Source organism: Apteryx mantelli, chromosome 18, assembly GCF_036417845.1.
Source record: "Apteryx mantelli isolate bAptMan1 chromosome 18, bAptMan1.hap1, whole genome shotgun sequence".
In the NCBI taxonomy this organism is placed as follows: domain Eukaryota; kingdom Metazoa; phylum Chordata; class Aves; order Apterygiformes; family Apterygidae; genus Apteryx; species Apteryx mantelli.
The window spans coordinates 3,954,016-3,974,144 of NC_089995.1; the positions used below are offsets into that span (position 1 = coordinate 3,954,016).

A 20,129-nucleotide genomic window follows, 5' to 3' on the forward strand; every position below is an offset into this window, starting at 1 on the left:
TAGCTTCTCAGACCCGTTCAGGTAACCCACAGAAAACAACGGGTTTTTGATCTCAATTCTGGGCGCTCGACACGTTTTTCCCCCCAAGTGCAGAAACTTTGCTGGTGGGGAATCCCTAAATGCTCCCAGACAATGCTAACTCCCCGAATGCTTTTCGGAAAATCTCAGAGGATCAAGTACAGCATATTTCCTTGAGTCAGAATAGAACCTCCGCTTACTGTACCATAGAATTTCGCTTAATGTAGGAACCCAAACATCACGGTTTCCGAAAACCCTTCAGTATTTGATGCGTTTCTGCCTGTAAAAATGGAGCTGTGCAACATTTAAACAGGACTGAACTGCCTAAATTGCTGTCACAAAATATACATAACTATCTACATACGTTCCCCATGAAATTCGGGGATATTAGTTAGATATTCAAAGGATTACAAGTAAAAGGGCCATATACTTGTATGATCGCCCTAAGTATTCCAGTCTTCCAAAGTACAAATCGTGTCATGGGACACAGGTTTTCTGAAAGGTGGGCAAATAACTAATTATCTGTTTTTCAGCCGGCCGAATCCTTGGCCATTCCTGCTGGCTTGCAGAGCACCAAGGCTCGGCCGCAAATGGCTGCTTTCGCAGTAACAACTCTCCTGATCGCATTTTTTCACAGTTACTCCCGTACTAACAACAGCACATAATTTCCTCAGTAGAGAGCATTAAAGAAGCATTACAAATGCAAGGCATAGTTGCATCTTTTGTTGTGTTTATGCTGTAAATGCTAAAGTCTTAATTACTACTTCTTTAAAGGCACTTTTTTTTTACTGTGAAAAAAATATCAGGGCAAAGAGTAGGAAAACACATTTCACCAAATTTTCTTCCACAAGAGACATCTTGGATGCAGAAGGGTTTCTTTGGTTTTTAAAGTTACTCGGTCTGAAGCAAAAAGATCTTAACAGCCCTTTTTTCCCCAGTGGGATTTAATTTAAATGCTCGAAGTCTTTACTGGGGCTATCAGTTTACTGCAAGAAGAAATACTCCTTAACATGCTGAAAAGATGGTATTTTCATAGTGATATTATATGTTTATAAAGCTCCTGTGAAAAGGAGATTTTTGGTCAAATCTTATTCTCCATCCATAATCGTCCCTGTGTGAAGCTGGAATAGTTTCATTATGACTTAAGTAGAACTGCTTTAGACTTCTGTCTCTCCCCAAAGAGATGACCTGAAATCAGGAAAATATACAAGCCCACTGTCACTTTTAAGTCTCTGAATAATCTCACTAAAACGCTACCTACATGCTTAAAATAAAGCATATATTTATGTGCTTTTTTTCCCCCCGCCTCAGAATTTTACCTTTTATATTTGTGCCAAACCCTTTTTAAATCGCGCTACTCTGACAGATCGATTGTCCTGGTTTTTTGAAAGAGGAGAGCTGAAGCTGCAACAGTGGAAAGGTAAAATCCTCAGTACAAAATGGGGAAATTTGGTACGTAATGGAGCAAAAATGAGCCTACTATTTCCTTTTTTACAGTTATGAAATATACATCCAATACCGCTAATAACAGAAATTTCAGGAAATCAGCCATGACAGATATTTGGGCAAATCTCAGAGCACAGCATTTTAAACCAAGCAAATAAATAGCTGCAGTCAACAAAGAACTGAGATAATTTGCTAGAAAGGTATGGACTGGAATTTCTTAGTTCCTTTTCAAAAAAACCCCCCTGTGATTAAATATATGAAGCAAAAAGACTTACCAAATATGACCTAAAAAAAAGTATGCAGCATTCCAGGCAAGCACACAAAAAACTCAGCTTCACAAGCTGTAGTGTCTTAAATCAAAGTAGTAAAAAGAAACAAATCAAAAATAAAATTGCTTTTTAAATTTTGATTTTTAAAAGTTTTCCAATATATGGGTTGTATGGAATTATTCCAACTCCAAACCAGAAATGCCCATCTCCCCACATTTTCTGTAAACATTTGCAATTTTGTAAACATACTTCCTCAGCTCGTGTTATCTGACTATCTTCTTTCTCTCCTAATCTTCTATGTTTTGCCAGGCATATCAAGGAAAAAAGAAATATATATATGATATATTTTTTTCAATCCAAAAATAACGCTACGTTATGCGATCTTGAGAGATGACTGAAACACTGTCTTTATAAATGACTTGTTACTTGCCCAGAGAAAGGCGAAGAGGTACAAATTTGTTCCATACCCCATAGCAGCCTTTATGTTTTTCAGTCACCTTTTTCTTACAGCTACTGCACTCCTGAGGCTGTCAAATGAAGTTTGAGCCTTCTGCTTCCAAAATCGATTGAAACGTTGTCATTTATTCCTATCTGAAACTTTTGGCTCATCAGTCCGCAAACCTGGGCAGTCTTGTCAGAGGCTAAGAAATTTAATGATTATTTATTTCTATATATTCCATTTTACAGAACTTAACCAAGTGGGTATATATTAAAAAAAAAAACAAAAAACACTCATGGCATACGTGACACACACATGGCTGCAAAATAGCCAGTAAAACGTTGTATATTATTGTTTAGCAATATACTGTTGAAATGTACAGTTAAACTCTTGAAATTTTAAAGGGACTTTAAAAAAGTCTCAAATAATCGTGTCCATATTTTGATAAAGTCTGGTTTTGTATGTGTAGTTATCTAGCTTTTTTTAAAAAAAAAGCAGCTTTTCTCCTCTGTGTTGTTACACCATATAATCGTCTCATGGGAGGGGAGTTAATGGGAAAACTCCCACCGTCTTCACGCTTGGGCAACGCGGAGCATCCGATGGTGCACCCGCCCGGCACGTACTCTGCTCTTTCCAGGGAGGGAGACTCCACGCACAGAAATGGGCCCTAAATAGGGACTAGAGACCGTGACGGATTTTGTCGGCGGGTCTCTTCAGCCGCTCCCCCGACAGGTACCGTTTTCTACCTGCCTGCCGGAGGAGCCGGCTGCCCCGTCTCTGCTGCCATCAGCCGAAGCTTCCTCAGCCTAAAGAACGCCGGGTCGGGACTTTCCCTGGGGTTTTCAAATGGGGAGAAAAAGGAGGGGCTGAGGGTCAACTTTCCACCGGATACATTGAGAACAACAGCTTTAAAAACAACAACAAAAAAAAAGGCCCGAGAAAGAGCAGAAATTAGAAAAGAGAAGCATGCACCGCCCGTCCCGGTTATTGTTTTGCCAGCTAAGATGCAGTAAGCGCTTCTGCGGGGCTTGCGGGAGGAGGTGATATTTAAAAGCAGGCTGCTCCGCGCTCAGAGGGCACTGCAAACAGCTCCGAAAGCTTCGCCTACGTTCTCTGCGGATCAACCGAACGAGGCAGACCAGCTGCTTTGATTTTCCTTAGAACCTGATGAATAGAACAACAGCTTGCTGTTTCGGTAGGACCAAAATGTTTAACCTCTTCTGCAGGGCGTTTTATTTCCACTGTATTAACTCGGGCTTAAAGATCGCGTTTTAGTGTTACGTGGCGCCAAGGGTCCTCGTCATCCTTTATCCTCTGGCTCATGCGGCAAGTTTATCTTAATGGTCTGGGAAGCAATAAAGTTTTAAAACTCTCTTTACTTTGATATTCTACCTTTGCGTTTAGTTGCTCCAGGTTTATGTGTTTGATTTTAAGCACTTTCTTTTTTCCGTAGCCCATGATTTAGGAGTGCTTCAGTTCCCTGTGACACGTATCTGGCTCTTAGCTTCTTGTTGCAAGTTTTTCTTTTTTTAGCTCAGTCTACTTGTATCTAAGGTTTTCCTAAATTTGATTATTTTAAATGTTATCTTTTTCATTATCTCTGTATACAATTGCATTGTGCATTTTTAATGCTAACAAACTACATTTTCTAGACTGTATTTTTCCACTGCTTGAATTGGTTAGCAGGGATTTTATTCTTTGTTTTTTCTTTTTCCAAATGAGGTAGATAAGCTTACTATATAATTTTAAAATAACATCTTTGTCTTCCTGTATCTTTTGTAACTGTTGAATGGTTTTAAGGCTTTATATTCTCTTTATTTTGGGAGTCACAATGCTTCTCTCCCAACTTCGGATACTAATTTTTTTTCAGTTTGCCCTGTAAATGCTCTTGAAAGTATGTCACAAAGAAAGGCATTTCATACTAAACATCTCCAAGTGTCTAATCCCCCATTAGTATTTATAACATCATAGTTTTAGATAAATTAAGCAAGCAACGATAGTGTTAACTATTTAACACAGTAAGGAATGTAGAGAATTTATAATTTCCATTTGCGATAACAGTATTTTTACGCATCAAACATTTTATACTGATTTCAGTTTATGCACTCATTTTATTAAGTTTGTTATAGCCTTAACTGGATGCATTTCTTGATGTTTTCTGTCTTTTTTCTGTTTTATTTCTCTTTGTATATTATACATGACTCTTACTGCCAAGCTGTTTTGATAGTCAGCCACACGATACAAGCAAGCAACACTTTGCAATGTTCAAAAATTACTTGATTTCTTTCTCTGGCATTTTCATAGTTTGGGGCCCACGTTCTTAAAACCAGAAACACTTTTGACTGAGAAGGAAGGGGTCTTTAGAGATGTGATTTGACTATAGAGTCTCTGACTTTTTTTTTAATTATTATTTATGTGCATGATATTTGGACAGTTGTACTAACGTCTCTCCAGTCTCCGTTTTAGGCTGCTTTAAGACTCCTAGATGTTTGGAAACCAAACCTCGAGTCACGTTCTAAAAGAAATAAAGTGTCCTTCCCTATGCATCTCCCACTTTACGTAAAATTATTTTTTCTATATTGAAGTAGCCTAAGAAAGCTTTCAGGAATGTCCTAGTCCAAGCACCAAAAAACAAACCACCACCAAAACCCACAAATGATCACAGATACAAAAGACAACTGGGGGGATGTTGGGGGGGGGGGAGGGGAACGACACTTTATTTTGCTTGACCAGGGAGAAAAATTATTCGCTCTAAAAACTGAATAAAAAGAATTTTGCCAGACTTCAGTGCAGGTTTTCTCCTGAGTTTTTCTCTCAATCTATGATGCACGAGCAGACTCAGAAGTAGTGCCACACGCACAAATTAGCCCCCAGTATTTTACAGAATAAAGACCTACTAAGAATCTTGACTAGATAGCTAAACCTCCTTAATTAAACGTACATGCTTGTGTCACGTACATATTTGCATAGGAAAAACTATTGCGTAACACTTTTTACAGTTTTAAAAACATTGAAAACAGCAAGTTTAATGCAAAAAAATCCAATTTATTAAATACAATATGATTTTATTTATTTATTTTTTCAAACTCACACTACTTCTTTTCAATTGATTTTGACCTGGGCGATTTTAAAATTTAAATTAATTTGAATTATATCTATTCAACTTCAGGTATCAGGAAGTGAAATGCAGCGCTAAACAGTGCTCTGCTCTTGCGGGACTCACTAGAGCTTTTTCATCCACTTCTCTGACACTTTTAAATACTCATACCATGAAAAAAAAAAATCCCTCCTTCTCCTCTAAGGGCCTTTAGGATGCCGCTACACTAACAACAATAACAGCATTTAATTAAGTGGGTCAAATCTATTTAACAAGCAGTTTAGCTGTTTAGCCAAATACTTAGGCACAAAATGAAAACATAGTTAAACTATCCTAGCGAAAAATGTCTGGGTTGGGTATATACCTTTAAACCTATTTTTATTCTTCCTGCAATGTAGAGTTTATTAGTGTTTTTTTTTATTTATTTTTGTTTTTTCCCCCCTCCAAGTATTTCAAAGGTGCCCGTAACGGAGGCGCTTCCTATACCTGCGCTTTCAAACGAGCGACTCGCAGGGCCAGCGAGCAGCTGCTGACGGGGCAGGTCCAGCCTTCGGGGCAGACCACTCTGCAGGCTGCAGCTGCTAACAATATGCATTCGCTGCTGGCAAGGGTACGTTTGCTTAAAAAATAAAATAAAATAAAATAAAATAAAATAAGAAGAATTAGAAAGAATAAAGGTGACAAACTCCACTGCGAGGAAGCATGCCCAATAAGCCGCAGTGAATCATCAGTCATAACATGGGATAAATAAGATAACAGAGTGCCGCGCTGACCAGATCCCGCTCGCTCCTGTAGTCAATTATAACCGTCAGTTTGACGAATCCGTGCAGACACCTTTCCGAGCCCAAACCGCACCGCATCTACAAAGGCTTATTTCCTAGCCCCTCTCTGCACAAGGTGGCAGAGAAGTAACTTCAGGCAGATCATCTGAAAGCAATACAGCGTGTTTGAAGGGAGGATGGGGCAAGGGAAAGAGTTTGAAACATAGTCGTTTTGAGAACTACTAAGAGAATGAACAAATGAGCAGTCAGCAACCCGGGACCCAGTCCCACCCAGACGCGTAAAAGCAGATTTTCAGCAGAACCCATGTACTTTATATAAATGCAACATAGATTCATAGATGCAAGATTACACTGCAAGTTTGGGAAGCGGAAGAAATAAAAATATATTTGATAGAAAAAAAAGAAAGAACTAGAATGGCAACAGAGGTGGTGGGGCTATTCCTACAGCCCTTCCTTAAAGCCTTACAAAACTTAACTAAAATAATTTCTATTACAATATATAATGCCAAGAAGGGAAATACAGTAAGACAGCAGCCAAAAGTAGAATCCAAAAGTGTAATAGATGTGTTTATCGGGAATACAGTGTATAGGAGGAGGAGTATATCATAAATATCGTCTATCTGTATTTATTATTTAGAAATTTACTCCAGCTTTTTATCATTTGCACGCTGAATTGAGCTTGTTTTCTGAGTGTTTTGGTATGTTTTCTAAGGGTTTGGAATACACTGCTTCAGTATGTCCAGTTCTGAAAGCCTGACACCGTTGAGGTAAATATGATTGATTTTCCTGCAGTTAATGGGGTTTCAGAGATCTTGGCATTAAAAAATAAATAAAACTGTATTGAAACAATACACTTTTATATAACTAACTGGAGACTTGAGTAAAGTTGGTAGGAAACCTGAAATAAATGTGAAAGCAATAGTTTTGTCTCCAAGATCCCTCCTGAGACGTGTGCCCCTAGTATGTCCCAGCTGAAATGGGCTACCCCAATCCTGGTACAAATTCAGAGACTTGGGGAATCATAAATAAAACCAAAAGTCTAATCCTCAGTTACCACATAATGCAAGCCATGATGTAATTACCACTTCACTTAGAACTTGCCTTTCTTAATAAAAATATGCATTATTTTAATTTGTTGTATTAGGAAACCCATTTCAACCCTTGGGTAATAATTACACTTCAGAGCAATTAATCAGCCAGCTTATTCGAGATCTCAGAAATTTATTAGCACTAGCTTCCACTTCTGGCAACTTCATCTCATTACACCTTTATCATTTAGATCAAAAATAAATAAATAAATAAATAAAATCTTTGTCACTTCCCTCCTGGCCGTCCCCAGTATGTTCTGTGACTGAGGCACTCTACAGTTTTCTCTTTGATATTAAATGGGTTGAGCTTAAGTAATGCTTCTAAGACATATTTCTCCATTCCTTTGATCGAGTTTATGTTTTATCCAAACCCTCTCCACTCAGTGTTCTTCTTGAAGTGTCTTCCAGTAATAGTCATATCAACATCAAATAAATATTCTTCCTCCTATTGAAGCCAGTCCTATTTACTTACTCAAGAACTGCATTAGCTCTTTTGGCAGCAGTGTTGTACTGGGAGCCGATTCCTACTGCAATTCCCAAAATCTTTTCAGTCCCTGCTTTCCAGAAAGAGAATTTTCCATCCTGATCTTTATGACCTTGATTTTATGATCTTCATTTTTCTTAGATGCCTGAGCATAGTTTTTTAATTCTTAAAATGCATACTGTTTTCCTATAGGTAGTTTATCAATTAATACAAATCTTTCAGCCATTTGTCCCATCTTTTTTTACCATTTCTGGGCCACACATGCATTTCCCTTCCTCCATGAAGAAAGCTGTGCCTTGCAGCACTTCAAAGAGATAGCCCAGATCTCTCGTTGAACTTGTGTATATAGCGAAGACTGCTCCAATGTCTTTCTTCCATATGGTAGACTATATCAGAGTTGCTGATGCCAGGTTCTCCACCTCCACAAGAACAACGCTATGAGTATTATATTTTATTTCCTCATAGCTGAAAGGACATAAAAAAAATAACAAATGGATATGCATTAAGTAACTGCCAACTTTAATGGCTACAGCTGCCATTATTTGTCCATGCCACAGGCACGATCACACAACTTTGCCTGGACACAGAGTTACACCACGCGCACTTGCAGCAGGCACATCTAGAAACGTCCCTTTCTCATCTCCCTGTAGAGATCGCTGACCGTACCAGAAACACACTTCCATCCCCTCCATTCAGCACCGGTCACTTTCTCAGCTATGGCAAGTCAATATGTGACATCAATGTCAAGTGGCACCTTCAAGCAGAAATTATGCTTATTAGCAGGCAACAATTAACATGAGTCAAAACCCTCTAGTTTATGAGGTTAAGGATCCGCGTAAGGAGCAAACTGTTATATTTACAATTTTTTACAAATGGAAAACAAAAGACATTTATCACTATTTGAAATTTAGTCCTTTAGTCATAGCCTCTTCTAGCTTCCCCTTTCCAGGTCCTTCTCCCAGCAGCTAAGGAAAAACTCCAGCCCTCTTGCAGTCTCCCTCTGCCTGGGAACAGTGGAATTGGGCTACTCCACCGGGACAGACAGTGCTATGCCCAGCACGGTGCAGTCCCACCAAGCAAGAAGAGCAGAGCAGGTCCAGTGACAGTGACCAGGGACAGCCACAGCTGGGTGATCATGAACAAGCCCGCAGTGACAAGGCAGGTCCAAGGTGAAGTCAGTTGGTGGGCTGGGGTCATCCAGGCCTGGCCGCAGCGTAGCTCCTGCAGAGACGAAGGGCCTGAGCTTCCACGCAGCTCCTGAGCGAGGCCACAAGCCCTGATGAAGCATCCCCAGCTCCTTCGCAGCAGCCTGGTCCCAGGGTACGGCTGCGCCATATCAGAGCTGGCCTCAAGCGCCGGCAGCCAAACCGCAAGCAGCAGGGAAGAGGCTGCAAAGCACACTGGTACCCTCGGGATCCCGGCAGTCGTAGATATAACATCCTGGACTGGTCACCAAGCCTGATCAACACAGCTGTGCCCCATCCTCCCCACATGCACTACACAGCGGGGACCTCTATGGACAACACATCTCCTATTACTCACTCTGCTTCCCACCCAATGCAAATAGGTATCACATGGTCCTCTGAGCACTTCTTCCTGTCCCATTAGCTTCACTATGAAACCTCTGTTCTTTGACTTTCAAGTGAGCTTCTTAAAGTCGATCAGCAGGAAATCCAGAGAGCTTTTTTTTTTTTTTTTAAACCATCAGATATAATTTGACTGTTACTCTGATTTATCAGTTTGCCACCATCATAATTGTTTTTGCCCAAGGAGTTTCTGAAGCTAATCCTCTATCAGCTTCAGCCAGTCACAGATCAAATATTTCATAACTCATATCCTAAAAGTTGCATCTTAGATGACAAATAAGAACTCTCACATAGCCATGTCTGTAAGGCCTGTTGCCGAGTCATACATAGGAAAAAAGTAGAGGGACTTGTCAAGTAAGTAATGTCCACTAATCAAAGCGATTTATAAGTACTGAGAACATAAGGAAGTGATTATTTTATAACTATTTTTCTGAGAAATGAACTTAAAGCAACCAGCTTTTTAATTTCACAGTTTCCTCTTTTTCATATTTGCCAAAGATAGATACTTTGCCTATTTCCCATCTTCTGAAAGCATGCCTGCCCTCCTAAATCCTGTTCCATGACCTGAAAAGAATTAAGTCATAGTTCTCTCAAACAAGCTGAGAGAAAGAGTTAAACGTGCAGAAAACAAGTGACAGCTCAGAAACCTCAGGGAACAATTACTAAATGCCCTAAACCCCAGAACTGTACAGATTAAACATATTATTAAAAAAAAAAAAAAAAAAAATCTACCCCCAAGCTTTAAACAGCCTTAGAATCAGGACAATGCTGCTCTAAAATACTTTTAAAGACATAAAAATGTAAGAAAGAGTTGATGTTAATGAAAATAAACGGGACTATAACTTTTTAAAAACCATGAAGCAAAATGATAATCTGTAGTAGGCAGATTAAATTCAAAATGGAGCTCATAGAGCACAACAGAAACAGGGTTTCCTAGTAATGCTATGCATTTATTATGTGATAGACCATGACTTGGATTTAAACCAGAAGTTAACAACACAGAAAAGGCAAGTTTCCAAACACGATTCCATTCAATATTAGAGTAAAAGCCAAATATTAAAAACACTTTACCTTCCACCAATCATTCAGGAAGCATGCTAACCTTGTTTTAACTCAACTGGTCTAAATAACTTGCCATAAAGCATTTAATGCATTGGCCAATGAGCAGTCAGTTTCTCATAAATGAAACGATGGTCCAGCATTTTGGGGAGACATCCTTCCTCTCTGTGTGGCCTCAGGGCAGGAAGCAATCAATGGACAGATCTGTCCACCTGTCCACCCACCCATCCACAGGTTCTACCTATGCTAATGCTGGTGGAATAAGTCACTTCTGGCAGGACCTCTCTCTGCCTGGTGCTAGAAAGGAGGGCTAGGTAACTAGCTGAAACTAGGTGCTAACTTTTAAGCTGATGAAGCTGGGTGGGAAGCTTATTTTCAGTCATGGAATAGCTAGGTAATTGCTAATAATTGACATGAATATGTGGACAAGATATTATATGCATGTTGGCTTGACACAGATTCTAGAAAATCCTTGGAACAGGTAATACAGAACTTTATTAAAAATAACTGGAATGGAGTTGTCAAGGTCACTAAAGGAATACTATCTCTGATTCTAATGAAAAAATAGAGAACTGAAAAGAAGAGTTGGCAGAAACTTAACTTATAAGCACAAATTCCAGGGGCTCAACCTGTTAGCTGCACCAGGAGAATATCAGGAAGTTGCCTGCTCATTCCAGTACCTCTCAGGAGGAAAAGAAATTTGAAAACAAAGGAGTTTTCAACACTGAAGAGAAAGGTTTAGGATTCAAATCCTAGAAACTGCAATAAGACCAGTTCAGACTAACAAATTGTCAGAATCCTTAACACCTGGTTTAATTAGCAATTATCCACTGTGCTTCAGGGTGGTTCTATGGCCTGTCTTAGATGCAGTCTGACCATATGATCCCAATGGGTCTGTTTGGTTTTGTAAGTCTGTAGGCTTCATAACAACTCTGTGTTGTCTCCTAGATATTTAGCAGGACATTGTTTATCTGGTCCCAACATACTGGCTTCTGGCTACCTTCTCAAGAGCTCTTCTAAATCATCGGCTCAGTAGTCACTTCTAAATCCAACATAAGCAAACAGTAGCAAGGACAATAAGCTTGTTACTGGCAGCATCCGTAAATAGTGTATAAGAACTACATCATTCACACTGATTGCTAAAATTAAGCACAAAAGTTATTAGTTCCCCTTGCCTTTTTCACTTTGGTACAACAATTATCGTCATCCAGAGTTGCTGCTTTCAATGTTAGTTCTGCGTAAATGTCTCTAACAGTCTGTTTTAGTTTTAAAAATCACTGCATCCTCAATTGTGGCATATAACATCTGTACAAAAAGTGAAACAGGGCCCCATCCCTTTGTTTTACACGTGTGTTCAAACTGGGTACTTTCTAAGAGGGTGTAGTTTTTTCTGTTTCGTGTGTTTTATTTGTGTTAATATTAAATAGAAGAAGTGGCGTAGCAGATCAGACTGACAGATGCTTGTCTAATTCATTCCTAAATATCTCTGACCTTGGAGACTGCATAATAATCTTGAAGCAAGCTATTCCGGTGCTTCACGATCCCTAGCATTGGAAAGACTTTCCTTATGTCTCATCTCAGCCTTTCCTCCTGCGATTTCATCCTACTCTGTTGTCGTATCCGTCCTGAACAAACGGTATCTGAACAGACACAGGCGACGCGTAACAGCTTCTGAATAGCCAGTAGCAGGGAGGACCACAAGCAGTGTAACCTATAGTGAAGTATGGGAACTGTGATAGACAAGTTTCTCTTCTAATACGACTCTTCATTTTTAATCCTAATGTAACTGATCTCTGAAGCCCAGTGAGTCTTGGGTCCTAACTGCCATAAAGAGTTTGCCAAGCAGCTTGAGGTCATAAGGAAGGTTGACTTAGTTCATGTGACTTTCGCAATTGTATCTCCATGTATAGTTATCAGACAGATAAAGGAAAGAGTCTACTTTCTTCCATTGATTAAATTATGACTACTCTTAACAGGAATAAACTGTAGAGGAGCTTGATGCCATCACTGGTGTATTGATACCACTTTTGTAACTTTATATGCATGTTCAAGTTGAGGTTAGAGAGTTTATGATGCTTCCTCTGCACTAAATTGGAATTAAGGAGTAGTAAAAGGATCTTTAAATAAGATATTTGCACTGAAGAAAACAGTACAAACCCACTCCCCCCAGAAATTCTGTAAAGCAAATTTGTTTCATCAATAATTTTGTGTGTTCTTTTAATTTCTTGGGGATTTTCAATTCGCTTAAATCCAACAGATGAATTTCCAGCAGAAATTAGAGGTAAGTAATACACAGAAAAAGTGGTAGATGATAAAATGTGTTGCCATAATTTAATGAATCACACAGCAAAATTCAGTATACAGCAGCCAATCAAAATCCATCCTAGAAATTCTCCAACATAAAGAGCTGCTTTCTCTGACACATCCTGTGTTCAGTCACAAAGAAGGTTAAAAATGATATGATAAAAATACTATTGAGGAATCTCAAAACTGAGTCAAATTCTAAATACAACTGGTACTTTTTAAACAAATGGTTTTAAGAATACTATGTTGTACTTCTGTAATACATTCTCTTTAGTACTATTCTACGTTGGAAAAAGTTTCAGAAATGGTTGCATGGATCCTTGGAATATATGTGTACATGAATGCTACCCAAAAATAAATGCAAATTCAAATAAGATAACATAAATTTATTATCCAGGATAGTAAAAGAAAATATTTCCACAATGATGATCATTTTCTCTTTCCCAAATTAAAAAAAAGATTAATTACAGAATACACTATTTTGTCATATGAACATACGTACAGTAATTTTTTCTTAGAAAGTATTATCTATTCAAATCATCTTCTAGAAATAATTGCTTGTTTTTCTGACAATTTATGAAATGCTAATATAAAAACTGTGAAAAGAAAGTGTCATAAAATTATAACAGAGATATACTTTTTTGTTTTATGAAGGAACAGGCGATATTAAATACAACAAGAATAATGCTCAAAGTCAATACAACCAAATTTGCTAGAGAGGTGGAACATATCTCATACTTTAAGAACTGTGTTCCTTTTGAGGCAAGTATGAGGGAAGTTTGAAAAACTTTTCATTGCATCAAATTTTATTTTTACTTAAAATACAGTAAAACAGGTCAATTCAATCAAGGAAATCAGGGAATTATATAATTTAGTAAGATGCTTTTAAAATTGTGCAGTTAGATAGAAATAATAGCAATGTATTAGTATCCAGGCATCCTGAAAAAAATGAAGAATATTTGACCCCTAGAGCATTGTTTCTAAGCTTGGAAGAGTATCATTCTGCCTGAATAATTCTCAGACTTAGCACAAGTGTAAATAAATTTTTCTCACATTTGTCATCAACATATATGAGGGAATGGAGACCAGCACGACTTTCTGTTTAAGTGGTATCAGGTGGAGAATAAAGAAATTGGGTATATAGGACAATATTATGGAAGACATCTGCTAGATCACGTGGTATCTCAGGCAGTGACATTTAGTAATCATTTTAATATGCTTTGCTGGCATCCATTCTAATTTAAATGCATTTTTCCTCCACATGGGTGACTAGAATTGGACACAATACTCCAAATGAAGACCCTGCGTACAATGATATTAAACACTTTCATATTTCCGTTACGAATACTTCTTTTGATACATCCTAGAATTGCATTTGCTTTTTTCACAGCTGCATCGCATTGTCACTCTTGGTCATGCTGTGATCAATACACCCGCTTCTTTCCCTTCTAACATTTGAAATCCTGAAGCTGTTAACTTAGGAAAATTTTTGCTCTCAAGCTTCAGTGTTTGAACCCGGCCTCTGCAGAGCTGCACCTCATCACATTTCACTGCTCCTTTCCTCAGGATTATCCAGCTGAGGACGAGGAGAACAAGGTAGGGAGACAATGAAAGAGTACAAAAGAAAAAAGGACTAAATGCACGAAAAGTGAGACATGTTTGCCTAAAGGAAAGTCCATATCAAAAGAAACAGGACACAGTGGATCACTGAAAATGAAAGGAAACAAAAGGTAGAATGGAAAAACAGAAAATAGAAATAAAAGGAGTAGGGGAGCAAGGAAGGTAGAGTGATTTCAATTACCTCAATATAATTTTAAAGCTAAAATTGCACAGGAACTTTAAATACAGTATCAAACACTACAGAAGTCTCTCCAGTGCACTCACCCATCTCTGTACAGCATATACAGTTCATTTTAGTAAACTGAATGTGGTTATGATATAGAAAAGAAACAGAACAGGAACTGCCCCTCGTGCTGGGCCCCCATGTTGGGCATGAAACAAAAACCCACAAAAGAAACGAGGTAAGAGTCTGGAAGGAAGTATGAAAAGAATGAGAATGAACTGAGAGAAGCTCTCCCATGTCGCTTTGACTTTGCTCAGTAGTATTTTATAGCTTAGTTCTCAATTTAAAGAAGAAAAGAAGCAGAAATTTGGATGTAACACACTGACATCCTGTGAAAATATCAATCCTAGGAATTCATGTCATCTTTTGTTTTAAAGAAAGTTAAGAACTGCAGCATTTTTGAAGGCCTCACCTTTAAACCCCTTCTGTGAGAAGGGAAAGTTGAGTTCCTGCTGCCCCTTCCTGCCACCTGGGCACAGCACCGAGAAGCTTGGTGTCCTGCCGCGGCACCGAGCTGCCCACGGGGGTCTTGCAGGGGCAGGTGCGCGTGGCCTTCTGGCGGCAGGTTGGGCAGCTTGGTGAACTCAGGGAGCTGCGGATATGTCACCACTGAGCTGCACCTGCAGTTCTGACACCAGGCTAACTTCTGGAAGGCCTAAGGGAGAATGTGTTGGATGGAGGACAAACTTAGCTGATAACAATAAGCAAAAGCACTAGAAACCAAAAAAATAGTCTCACTATATTTCTTGAAGTGGACACAATAAAAAAAAAAAAGAACTTATACATTATTTTTCACACTTAAAACAAATTTAAGTTATTTGTCAGCTATAGACACATCTATCTTCATGCATAGCACATGAAACTTTTTTTTTTAGCCAGACAAAGGGTGCTTTTAGATATAGGCACTGCAGCTGCATGTGTTTCTGTTGGGCTTTGCATTATTTTAAACAAGCAAAAATGTAAAGATTGAATCTGAAATAATGAACAAAACATCAGACTGGAACAGAGTCTCCAAGCATGGAAGCTCTACTCTGCGATCACAGGCAGCTTTTTAAGAAGGAATCAGAAGTTAAGTTAAAATGGAAGATAAGAATTGCTCTAAGGGGTCAGACCTAGCCTTGCATGCCCTCTCTGACAGGGACACACCACAGATAGGCAGCAAAAAGCACACAAACAGGACGATCAAATCATGGTATTTTTCCCAGCCCTTGACTAATAGAAAATAAATACTGTGCAAAACACACACAAAAAAAATTATTGACTCATAAATGCATAATCAAGCTTAGAATAAATGCACTACTATGGTTTGTGTAAAATGTGCGCTTGTCCAATGATTTTTGTAGTTATGTATGTGGGATTCACTTAAAGGAAAATTCCTAGTTCCCCGAGTTCCTGATTCAATTTCAAAACACTTTACTAAAGCAGAATTAACATTGCCAGAGAGCATTTTGTGGCTTCCAGAACACTTGAGTCAGAACTCAGATTGCTGAGGTAGTTATAAATGGAAGTGATTCAAAGCAGCAAAAACCAAACTCTGCAGAGATAATGCCTGTGCAAACAGTAGGGCTGGCAATAGCCAAGAAGTGTTGTCTCCAGCTAACTTCTTTTCTGAAGAAAAGAGAACTTAAAATATTTTGAGGATTTGCAATTACAGTCAGTAGCAGATAGGAGATATGGGATACTCCCCACAGGGAAAAGCCTTTCATGCTGAGCTTGCGGTCCTAGGAAAGAGATGGATGAGTGCATCCAGAGATCCAAGTACTCCATTTCATCTCTGCCATGTGCAGGCTGTGTGAGTAGGATGGCACAGAAGTACTTTTGCTATGATGTTTATCAGTAGTTAGGGAGGAAAGGAATGTGGTATGTGGCTTACAAATGTTAAAGTGAAAGCAGGACATTCAGCATCATGTGCACAGGGCCACTGTGAAGAGGCTCTCACGCAACCTGGTGCTGGGGGCAGCAGGAGCCTCAGCTTTGGGAGGCGGTACGCTGGTGGAGGTGCTGCATCACCAAGTGAAGGAGCTGCAGGAGGTTAGCAGACAGCGTAGCAACTGGGAGGACAAGGGTCAGCTGAGCTGGACCAGTGTCTGCATCAAGAGGAAGCAGAGGGTGATGGTCACTGGGAAACACCCTCCTGGAGGTGGAGGCCCCTATCTATCAACCTGACTTGGTGTCTCCAGAGGTTTGCTGCTTTCTGGGGGCCCAGATCTGGGAAACTGCAAAGACACTGCAGAGGCTCCTCTGGGCACTTGCACTATTATCCCTTGCTGGTCATCCATGCAGTCACCAATGACGCTGCCAAGGGAGGCCTTGAACATATCCAGAGTGACTCGAAGACTCTGTGGGGCAGGGACACATAAAAGGTTGAGGTACTCAGTGTATTCCCTTCCCCTGTTTTCACTGGTCAGATCTGCCCTTTGGCCTCTCAGGTCCCTGAGCCCAGAGGCAGAGCCCAGGGACATGGTACTACCACTGCAGAGGAAGATACAGTTAGAGGGCATTTAAACCAGCTGGCCATAGAAAAGTCCATGGGACCAGAGGGGTTGCATCCCAGGGCACTGAAGGAGCTGGTTGATGTTGCTGCGGGCATGTTTTCTATCTATCATCTTTGAAAGGTCATGGCAATAGGAAGAGGTTCCTCATGCGTGGAAAAAGGAAAATATCACATTTATCTTCAAAAAAGGCAAGGAGGAGGACCCAGGGAAGTGCAGGCCAGTCAGCCTGACCTCAGTCCCTGGGAAGGTCATAGAGCAAATCAAATATTCCTTGAAGCCATTTCCAGCAACATTAAGGGCAAAAAGGAACCAGGAACAGCAAGCATGGATTTAGCAAGGGCACACCATGCCTGACCAGTCTGACTGCTTTCAGTGCTGAGGTGATTGGAGGTATGAATAACTAGATGTATGGATAAATGGAGAGTGCTGCATATTGCTCAATGTACACCTTGATTTCAGCAAGGCTTTCAACACAGTCTCCTATAGTCTCTTTACAGCCAAACTGGAGAAATATGGACTGGATTAGAGGACAGTAAGGGAGATGGAAAACTGGCTAGAGCACAGGCTCAAAAGGTGGTGATCAGTAAAACAAAGTCCAGCTGGTGGCCAGTTACTAGTGCTGTCCCTCAGAGGTCGAACGTGGGGCTAGTATTGCCTAGCATCTTTATTAAAAACCTGGTTGATAGGATAGAGTGCACTCCCAGCAAGTTTGCGGGTCATTCCAAATTGGGGGGGGTGGCTGATATGCTGAAGGGCACAGCTGTTACTCAAGCAGCCATGACAGGCTGGGTAGATGGGCTGATGGGAACCTCATGAAGTTCAATGAAAGCAAATGCACCTGGGAGGGAATAACCCCCTGCAGCAGGACATGCTGGGAGTGACTCCCTAGAAAGCAGCTTTGCAGAAAAAGACCTGGGTCCTTGTGGACAAGAAGTTGAGCAGCAGTCTGCAGCGTGCCCCTTTGCCAAAGAAGGATGACCACATCCTGGGCTGCATTATCAGGAATGCAGCCAGCAGGGTGAGGGAAGGGATCCTTCCCTCCACTGAGTACTGGTGAGACCCCTTCTGCAGTTCTGGCTCCAGTCTGGGGCTTGCCAGTACAAGACAGACACTGACATACTGGCAGAAGTCCAGCGGAGGCCACAAAGATGGTCAGGGCTGGAGCACAGGACATCAGAAGGGAGGCTGAGAGAGCTGAGTCTGTTCAATTTGGAGAAGAGAAGGTGACGGGGAATCTTACTGCTGTCTGCAAGTGCCTCATGGGAGGGTGCAGAGAAGATGGAACCAGACTTGTCTCAGGGTTCACAGTGAAAGGACAAGAGACAGCAGGCATAAGTTTCAACAAAAGCAATTCCTGCTCAAGAGTAGGGAAAAAAATTTTCATTACAGAGGTGAACAAACAAGATGTTGTGGGATCTCCATCCTTGGAGACATTCAGATCTCAACTGAAACCCCAATAAACCTGATCTATATTGGCACTGGTTTGAGCAACAGGTTCAATTGCAAACCTCCATGTCTCTTCCTACCTAAATAACTCTATGGCTCAATGACAAACAACTTGTAAAAGTTTATACAGGGAACAGAATACCTATAGCACCACAGAGATTAAAAGAGTACCTCATGCAATAAATTAAAGATGGAGGGGTGCATGGTTGTTTTCTCTAGTAGTTGAGCAAAAAAGGAAAGAGGAGAGAAATAAATAGTGCAGGATAGTGATACCATTGGATCCATAAACATATACTGACTGAATAAATTTAGGCTGAAAATTAAAAGATTTAATATCCATAAGGAAATTAAGAAGGGAGATATGGAACTGCTTTACATCTGGGATGGCAGAGGGGTTTACCTAGGTCTGAACCTATGAAGAGCCAGACATGCTGTGATTTTGGGGCATAACAGTGTACTGGACTCAGCAGTTCAAAAAGTTCCACTCAGTTTTTCTTCATCTGGTTAAAGAGATATAGGGTTAAAAATCCTGCCAAATGCCCAGAACATCAAATATTGCAACTTGTAAAAAAATCAAAATGAAAAATTTTGCTCTCCATGTTCAGGTAATCTGCCCAAATAGCCACATTTTCTCCATAGCAAGCCAAAGATTCAGTGCAAGGAATGGTTCTGTTGTCCAGTACATCCAGCCCAGATTTAGTTATGGCTAATCACTGTTGGATGTGATCATCTGTGCTCTTCAACACGCACGTAAGAACCAGACGATCTAGCTTCTTACCTACCAATGGAGTCAAAAAACAGCCCAATTCAATTCGACTTCTGAATCTTCTGCATGAATACAGGTATCTCGGTTCATTTTCACAAACTCCAGTACTATCGTAGCTGTGAGGTTTCTTCTAATTCTACAAACTATAAGTAGATAGATAAGCACATACAGAAGCTAACAGACATATACACAGGTAGTTAAACTGACATATAAACACACGTACAAGTTTATTATTAAAAAAATGCCATATTCTTTTCTTCTGTGTTTTTCCAACTTTTTGTCTTGGTCTGATTTACTTACTATACCCAGTAAAAGACCTTTTCTAAGCAAAAATTCTAACTAAAATTTTGCCTCTGTAAAACAAAATATATATATATTTCCTTTTCTCATTTAAAATTTGTGCATGCTTTAGAGTTCACATCTTTCTTTCACAATTAACAAGGATGCAGAACATTTGTCAACTTTTCTAGCATTTTTAAAATTTTTCTGACAGACACATTTGTTCTTAATAATTTTATTCAGTTTCATCCTAGTTTTTTAAGCACAAATTTGGTTTCCTGAACTCCTTTTTTTTTTTTTTTTTTTTTTCACTTTGGATTTGTATCTTGTGGAAGTTTACTTAACATTTCTGAACCTATAGAAACCTGCTTTCTTTTGGTCCATTGCTATAATTTGCTCTCCCTCTCCTTTGCTTCTGAAAATTGAACTCTGAAACATCTGTACTTGCTTTTAACAGTGTTTCTACACCATGAGAATTTTTGGCGGGGTAATGTCTCTTGTGTTAACCTTTTGCTGTTATTCTTGCTGCGTTTGAAGATTTGGCATTTATTCTCCTTAACTGTGAGTTTTACAACACATACTATAATTACTTCCCACATTCTCTCCTCCATATTCATTGCTGTCCGGCCATTTCACCATAATTTCCTGAATACACACAGATGCTTACTGTAGTCCTTGGAGAGCCCATTTGGGAAACTCTGCATTACTTGTTAATATTTTTATGTGGA

At 39.7% G+C, this 20,129-nt stretch overlaps 1 protein-coding gene across 11 annotated transcripts in view; it reads left to right on the forward strand.

Moving 5' to 3' along the window:
• The window catches only part of ASIP (agouti signaling protein), a 94,220-nt gene that overhangs the window by 53,871 nt on the left and 20,220 nt on the right, over window positions 1–20,129 (forward strand). For 2 of the 11 annotated variants that reach the window (XM_013944775.2, XM_067307516.1), the window contains exon 1: window positions 2,789–3,367. The exons of 8 other annotated variants lie outside the window; for them this stretch is intronic. The gene's annotated coding sequence lies outside the window, so the exon portion shown is untranslated. Of the gene's footprint in view, window positions 1–2,787; window positions 3,368–20,129 lie in introns of those variants that run through there. One more of the 11 variants, XM_013944776.2, reaches the window with a different exon arrangement.